Source organism: Lathyrus oleraceus, chromosome 4 (assembly GCF_024323335.1).
Source record: "Lathyrus oleraceus cultivar Zhongwan6 chromosome 4, CAAS_Psat_ZW6_1.0, whole genome shotgun sequence".
NCBI classification, from domain to species: domain Eukaryota; kingdom Viridiplantae; phylum Streptophyta; class Magnoliopsida; order Fabales; family Fabaceae; genus Lathyrus; species Lathyrus oleraceus.
This window is the reverse complement of record NC_066582.1, coordinates 82,926,464-82,934,997: the sequence shown is the minus strand read 5'-3', so window position 1 is coordinate 82,934,997 and position 8,534 is coordinate 82,926,464. Positions and strand designations below refer to the sequence as shown.

The 8,534-nt window shown below is 38.3% G+C and overlaps 1 pseudogene; it reads right to left on the bottom strand.

Moving 5' to 3' along the window:
- Nucleotides 1-538: 538 nt before the first annotated feature.
- On the bottom strand, nucleotides 539-638 carry LOC127077358 (uncharacterized; annotated as a pseudogene).
- Nucleotides 639-8,534: the final 7,896 nt, after the last annotated feature.

The window sequence follows — 8,534 nt, the reverse complement described above, 5'->3', positions numbered from 1 at the left end:
CGTATCCTGTTGTTACACCGTCTAGACTAAGGCATTATTAGCCGGTAAATGCGAAGAACCCGTAGTACCGGAAATTTAGTAGATCCTTTAGCGGAACCCGAACGTTACATTCGTACACGCCTCTTACTCATCCGAATTAAGAAAGTTATGGCCGAGAATCACGACCGGAGACCTCTTAAGGAATTTTCCCAACCCTCTGACGTGGAACCTAGTTCTAGTATAGTAAATCCCCTCATTCCAGCCAACAATTTCGAACTAAAACCATCTTTACTGCAATTAGTGCAACATAACCAATTCGCAGGTCTCGCTCTTGAGAACCCAAATCAACATTTAAAAGTCTTTATCCAACTGGCCGACACCTTTAAATCCAACGGTGCTTCACCCGATGCTATTCATTTAAGATTATTTCCTTTCTCCCTCAAAGATAGAGCACTTTCATGGTTAGATTCACTTCCAGCTAACTCAATAACTACATGGGAAGACCTTAGAAGAGTATTCCTTGCTAGATATTTTCCCCCTAGTATGACTGCTGTTCTACGAACCCAAATAACTAGATTTACTCAAAACCAAGGAGAGTCACTTTTTGAAGCTTGGGAGAGATACAAAGAGCTATTAAGAGTCTGTCCACACCATGGCCTAAAACAATGGCTGATCGTTCATACCTTCTACAATGGACTCCAGTATAACAAAAAGATGAGCATCGATGCTGTCGTTGGTGGCGCATTGATGAACAAACCTTATCCTGAAGCTTGTGACCTAATTGAGGGTATGGCCCAAAACCATTTCCAATGGGGAACTGAACGAGCATCAATAGAGAAAAAGGAGACCCAAGGTGGAATACATGAGATAAGCTCTATGGACATGATGCAGGCGAAAATGGACGCTTTAGCCCTTAAGGTCGAACATATTTCTATAAACACTAACACCGCAGCGGTAATCCACACAAAGGGAGAACTTTGTGGATATAAAGGACACGAATCGGTGGAATGTAACCTTTTGAACGACCTGAACACCGACCAAGTGAATTACGCCCAAGGTAACCCGTTTTCAAACACCTACAACCCTGGATGGAAGAATCACCCGAATTTTTCCTATAAAAACCAGAACCCTATCCAAAATTATGCACCTCAAAGACCACAAGGTTATAAAGCCCAAAAACCAAATCAACCTATGCAAGTTGTGCCTCAGAAGTCTAACCTTCAGAAGATCATGGAGAACTTTATATCAGGCTAGACTCAGTAAAATAAAGAATTCATAAACCAGAACATTCACGTAGATGAACTGATAACGCAATTAGGGACCAAGGTTGATCAGATAATCACTCACAACAAGATGCTTGAAACCCATATCTCACAGGTAGCACAAAACAAAGACCCACAAACTACACCTGGAGGACAATTCCCTGGACAACCTCAACTCAACCCTCGAGGGTTAGCTAACACTATTTCATTATGAAGTGGGACCGCTTACGAAGGGCCTCATAACCCAGCAATGAGCGAGTCCAAAGCTTCTAAAGAAAATATATCTACAAACCAAGGAGAAGAACCAGTGGAACCCAAAAAATAAACCGACCAAGAAGGAGAAACCAAGGATAAAACTTATAAACCACCACCCCCGTACAAACCACCAATTCCATATCCGCAAAGACTTAAACAAACCAAAATCAATAACCAATACAAAAAATTTATAAAAGTAATAGAGAAGCTTCATGTAGAGATTCCTTTCACCGAAGCCATCACCCAAATTCCATCTTACGCCAAATTTCTCAAAGACATCTTAACCAACGAGTGTAGGATTGACGATCCCAAACCCTTGGAATGCAACTTTATTTTCGAGAATAAACTTGCCAAGAAGGAGAAAGACCCTGGGAGTTTTGCTATACCTTGCATTTTAGGGAGTCATATGATAGACAAAGTTATCCTAGACTTAGGCGCTAGTGTGAGTTTAATGCCCTTAGCTATGTGTAAAAGGTTAAACTTAGGAGAATTACAACCAACTAAGATGTCCCTCTAATTAGCTGATAGGTCTGTTAAGTATCTTGTAGGCATTTTAGAAGACATCCCAGTTACGATTGGTCAACTTTATATCCCGACAGACTTTATGGTCATGGATATCAAAGAAGACGACGATATCCCTATCCTTTTAGGTAGACCATTTTTATCAACAGTATGAGCTATAATAGATGTTAAAAGAAGAAAATTAACCTTCGAAGTAGGAGATGAAAAGATAGAGTTTATTGTTTCAAAGTTCCTGATGGCACCAATCATAGGAGACGCATGTTACGCGATCGATATCATAGATGAATGCATAAGGGAACTTGATCAAGAAGGACCTATGATCAAACCATTTTCAAACCCAAATGAAAAGGATGACGAGCTAAAGGAAACAGAACCTCACACTAACGAATGTTTGGCCCTTACTCCGGACCTTTCACCAAACTCTAAAAAACCAGCTCAAGAACTTAAGAAACTGCCCAAGAACCTAAGATACGAGTTTTTGGATAAAGAAATAAACCGGCCAGTAATAGTTAGTGCCACCTTAAACCAAGAAGAGACAAACCGACTCTTGAATATTTTAAGAAGATACCCCTCTGCGTTAGGATACAACATCTCCGATTTAAAAGGTATAAGACCATCCGTGTGTATGCACAGGATCTCGCTAGAGGAGGATTCAAAACCTTCCAGAGAGCATAAAAGAAGGATCAACCCTGTAATGAGTGAGGTGGTAAATAAGGAAGTCCTTAAATTGCTAGAAGATAGTATAATCTATCAGATCTCGGATAGTAAATTGGTAGGTCATGTACATGTGGTACCCAAAAAGGGAGGCATCACAGTCATGCAGAACGAGAAGGGTGAGCATGTGGCTAAACGTATAGAAGGCGGATGGCGTATGTGCATAGACTATAGGAAACTCAATAAGGAAACTAGGAAAGACCATTTCCCCCTTCCATTCATATATCAAATGCTTGAGCGTCTTGCTAGAGACCTTACTTTTGTTATCTGGATGGATATTCTGGATTTTTCCAAATACCCATACACCCCGAGGATCAAGAGAAAACAACCTTCACCTGTCCTTACGGAACATTTGCTTATAGACGAATGCCATTTGGACTCTCCAATGCGCCAACTACTTTCCAACATTGTATGATGTCAATCTTCGTAGATTATTTCGACGGAATTATGGAAGTGTTCATGGATGATTTTTTGGTATGTGGTTTTGACTTTGAGAATTGCCTCACTAATCGAAGGATCAATCCTGATCCTTTTATGCTTGCACATATGTCCTCCATTCTTAAAAAGGGAGGAACCACTTCTTTTGGTGGTTTAATTACTTCTATTTCTAGAGCATTAAATCTCAATGTTGAGTTAGCATACCCAGTGTAGCTATACCCAGTGTTGTTTTACCTTGGTCTCAACATACAGATGTGAGACATGCAAGGAACTAGACGTATGATCTCGATGCTCCACCTTTTACCGGTCCTTTGCCACCTAATGTTCCTATGGACGATGGGCAAGGGACCAATGATAAGTATGACCGACGCGACCAGTCACCGGCTCATGATATTCCTACTGCATCACCTGCACACACTGCACCTTCTTCTTCTGACCATTTTGCAGGTACCGCTATCGGTTTTTACATCACTGAGGAGATGTGGCGGGAGCACCTAGCTCGAGAGGAAAGGCATGATGCCCTTCTGAACACCATACACCAACAATTGGCAAATAATATGAGTTTTATGGTAGCCTCCCAGCAGCGTAGTGAGCAAGCACATCGGACTATCACTGAGTCCTTACTTGCGATCACTAATGAGCAGCATCGCCAGCGACAGGCTACTGAGCGTCACTTCGCACTTATCAAGGCCAACCAGGGGTCTCTCTTAGGTTGCTCTAGGCAGCTTCAGGAAGGACTTAGTACTCGTAGCATGCGTCGTCGACCCAGGCATCCTGACCAGGACGATGACGGTTACGGTACCGGTGATCACCCATAGTTCTCTCTCGCTCTCTCTCTTCCAGGTTACTCCTACCCTATCTCATATCGAAACATTGAGGACAATGTTCGGTTTAAGTGTGGGAGGAGATTTTCATCGCTTTTTATCGCTTTCCTTTATTTTTAGTATGTTTTGTATGTTTTAGTTGCTTGCTTTTTCTTTCAATAAATAACATGTGTTTGACGAGTCATCTGTGTAGTGTATCCGTACTTCTCCCATTTCTTTAACCTTACCAAAAAAATATTGTGAGCAAAGAAAATAATGTATCTTGAATATTCACGCTATAAGACAGGTTTATGACGGGATGTAAAAGACTTGGGAAATCTTTTTTTAAAAGTCGATATTGTCTTAACACCGTAGGCTTCATGATTATAAGAGTCGATCCCGATACCCCATATGTTGTGGCCCTAATTTTTGTTCCAAATAAGTCCTTAAGTAGTTTATCCTTGCAGTCAGCTCCGGTTTAAGCATGCTCTACGTAGGGGACCGATGAAAATAAGTGAATGATCATAAAAATTCCTACTTTGTTCTCTAGTTGTATAAAAATCCGGGCTAGGTGACTCTCACACGGTCATTTAACCCATTAAAATAAAGACATTTGCGAAACATGCAGAAGAAAAATAAAAAAAATATATAATGATATGCCTATTGTTAGTTGGTTCAGAGGTATCTGGTGCCGAACTTGGTAGGGTGGATTACGATCAAATCCCCCACAACTACAAATTGGGTTAAATAAAGGGGTTACACCAACTTACGTACCAGAACCCCATGCTTAAGATCATAATCACTAATCGGTCACCTTACTATGAATATGTACGGATACAATGCTTAATGTGATTCCACCTGAATGAAAAGGACTTGAAGAAGATGAAAAGAAGGCCTAGGTATGGTGGGGTGATGTGGATTGATTTGTATAGGAACGAAGCCTATAACCGCATTTGAGGGAAGTGTCATTACAATATCCTTAGTTCGATTCGTTAGTACCTATCAATACGTTCCTTGAATGAACTTATAAGCCTTTTTGCCTTGAATTAACTCTGGTTGATAATGTTTTTCTTGCATGAGCTATAAACATTTTTGCTTGAGGACAAGCAAAGGTTTAGGTGTGGGAGAATTTGATCACTCTGAATCACACCGCGTTTTTGACTCAGATTTCACATGTTTATTTGGTCTTTATTATCATTTTGCTTGTGTTATGCTCTCTTTTATGTTGTTTTCAGATATTTAGCTCTTTCGGGACCTTTTTGAAGAAACGAAGCAAAAAGACCAAAAATTAGGGTTTTTTCGGCAAATATTGTACACGTGGTGTTATGCATGGCGGCTGCTATAGGAGAAGCCATGACACATCAGCCCTCAACCAGGAGGAAACCGCCACGATCCCATGAACTTTCCTATTCACACACATGGTGGGCGCCACGAAGGGGTGGCGGGTGCCACCATTGCATTTCACATTCCCATTAAGGAGAAGTTGAAGGGCATCATGGTCTTTGCATGCTGCTGAGTTCCTCTATATATAGGTCGTTCTAGTTCATTTCCAAATCTTCCAACTTAGTTTACAACACTACGACTATACTATCAAGGTTGAAATAAGCAACATCAAGTTCTGCACAGTATTGAAGGTAAATTTCAAAAAACTTCATCTCTTCCATTCTCACTCAATTCTACTCAATTCTCTTGGATTTTTGGTTGTCTAAAGTCCTACCAATGTAGGCAAGAAGATTGAGTTGCTTAGAGGTCAAATTGAAGCAACTCAATTGACACACCTCAAAATTCAACTCCTCATAACTTTTTATATATTTGGAGTTAGTTGAAATTGAGGTCAGATTCGTGCTCTACGCCATTTTTTTCTTTCAGATCATGTTCTCCTTTTTCATTTTCTTGATGGCGATGAGTGAACCAGTCCAGTGGACCTCGCCTGAGAAGGTGACCGGAGGTCCAGCGCCGGTGGTGTGCTGGACAGATTCTGAGCCATTCATCTTATTTGAAATGTTTTAATCTCATACGTTGGTTTTAATTACCATCCCTGCAGCGCATTAACTTAGGTCTATTATGGAACGCGCGCGCTGATCCACTTGATCTGCCACCTAAATTAATGAGGGAGATCAAGTGGTCCACGTTTTTCTGATTATTTGAATTTCATTTAATTTATTTTATTTTCATTAATTCATATTAATTTTAAAATTGATCCAAACAATATGAGAGTTTCACCAAAAAAATTTAAATAAATTCCTCTATCATATTCTGAATTAAAATTATTTTTTGGATCATTATTAATATTTTTCATGATTAAATTGATTTTTTGATTATTTTTAATTTTTTAAAAATATTTTTAAGTCTTCCAAAAATCTGAATTTTTTTCTCCGAGGTCCTTTGATCTTGTTTGACCTATGATAAATCTCATGGCCATTTCTTTGGTGTTTGGATGAGGTTTTAGGAATTTGGCAAACCATATTTAATTTAATGCATTATTTTAAGTATTTTTTTATTTGAATAAATGCCAAATAATTGTGTTGACCTCTTGTGATGATTTGTGTAAGTTTGACTTATGTTGTTGGTTCTTGGTCAAGGTTGATTTGACTTTGTTAAGTTAATATCATTGTATTTAGGGGACTGATGGAATGTACATTCCATCTCCCAAAATGAATGAATGATATTAATTTGGTAAAAGTCCTTCTTTGACCAATTTGAGTTTTGATCCATTCCCCTCCCTCTTCATCTATTTCCCATTCTTTATGCATTCATCTCATTTTGCCTATGATATCTCTAAGTCTTAAGGCTAGTTGATTGAAAAATCAACATAAGTATGGATGAGATTAGGCCACCTCATTTGCATATTCTTTATGTGTGAGGTGTGTTTCATGAGCATAGTCCATTACACTATGTCTCTAACATGCATTAACACCAAAATTCTATTGCCCGACCTTGAATAGTTGTGACTTCTACATAAGTCCAATTACGATTGCTTAACATAGCGCTAAATTTTTGACACAAAACGCATAACATTCTAGTTAGTGAGATTGTAAGTCTCCCCTCTTTCATGGTATTGTGTGGAAACTTGGCAATTTTTCCTTTGGAAGATGTCTTCGTTCAAGGACTCATGCTTATGATAAGTGGGTTGAGTGTTCTCCAAAGAATGACTTAAAATGAAAAGGAAAAGCAAAACAATACTAACTTCTAACTCATTAACAACTACCATTTAATTTCAAGTCCTTATTTTTATGCACTTTAATTTTTAAGTCCTATTCATTTGCCATTATTCATACGATTCTAATTGTTTATGTTAGTGCAATTTTCACTTTGTCCATTCGGACCATATTGTGTTATATATCTTATTTGTGTATATTTTGTTTGTTTGTGTGGTCTTTGACCATTAATGTACATAATAAGACAAAAAACCCTAGAAAACTTTTGTGTGGACTGTTGACTTGATCTTTGACAAATTGGACTTAGAATCTAGTCAACCTCCCTATGCTAAAGGACTTGTCCAATGCTAACATTTGTGTAACCAAGTGCTTGCAATTTGAAACTTTATCTATTACATCTTTGAAGATCCCTTTGAGTTCGTCTGCAACATGATCATTGTGAAGCTGTTATTTTAAACCTGTGACTTGGGGAATTAATCTGCTACATGGGGAAATTTGAAGAAGATCATGGAGTGGCTAAGCTTGGATGTGGTTATCTTTATTTGATGCCTTGCTCTTCAAGATTGATATAATTGTGCATTGTGTGTTGCTTGATTAAAAAATGTCCAAGGGAATTTGGGTTTCTATAAGACATTCTTGTCTATTGGATTGCTACCCATTGGTCAGATCTTTTCAACTCTTAACTTTTAATCTTGTGCATAGGATTAGTCTCTTCATCTCTTCCCCATTTCTTTAATTTCAAAATCTCTCCCTCCTTTTAGAAATCTTCTTTGTATGAACTAGTTTTATTCTAAACTTTAACCATTTTGCAAACTAGAAACTTTGGCTTTATGCCATTGCATTTTCAAATTTCTTTTCTTAATCAAACTTGTAAATAAACTTAATTATACTTGACTTAAACATTCAAAAAGACAAAAAGAACTAACTCATTCAAACCATTTTTAGGACTTTGTGCCTTTCAAACTTAATTTTTGTCACGAACTACGAGGTTTTGATCACGAACTACGAGGTTTTGATCCCTCATTTTTATGTTGGTACGTCGGCACAAGTCTGAAGGTCTTGTCAAACACAAAAATATAATTAATGAATTATTTTCTCATCCCCTCACTCTATTTGTTTGTAAACATCACTTTTGTATAAAATACATATGCACACAAAAAAGGGCTCCCTAGGAGTACCTATGACACTTTGGGTGCTAACACCTTCCCTTTGTGTAACCAACCCCCTTACCTGTAATCTCTGACATTTTATTAGTTTTGATTTGAAAAATTCTCACTTTTGGGTTTTGTTCGTACTTTTCCCTTTTCTCTTGGAAACAATAAAAGCGCGGTGGCGACTCTGGTTTTATTGATGTTTTGCTTATCCATAGCTTGATGATCATGAATTTACTGCTACACATTGTA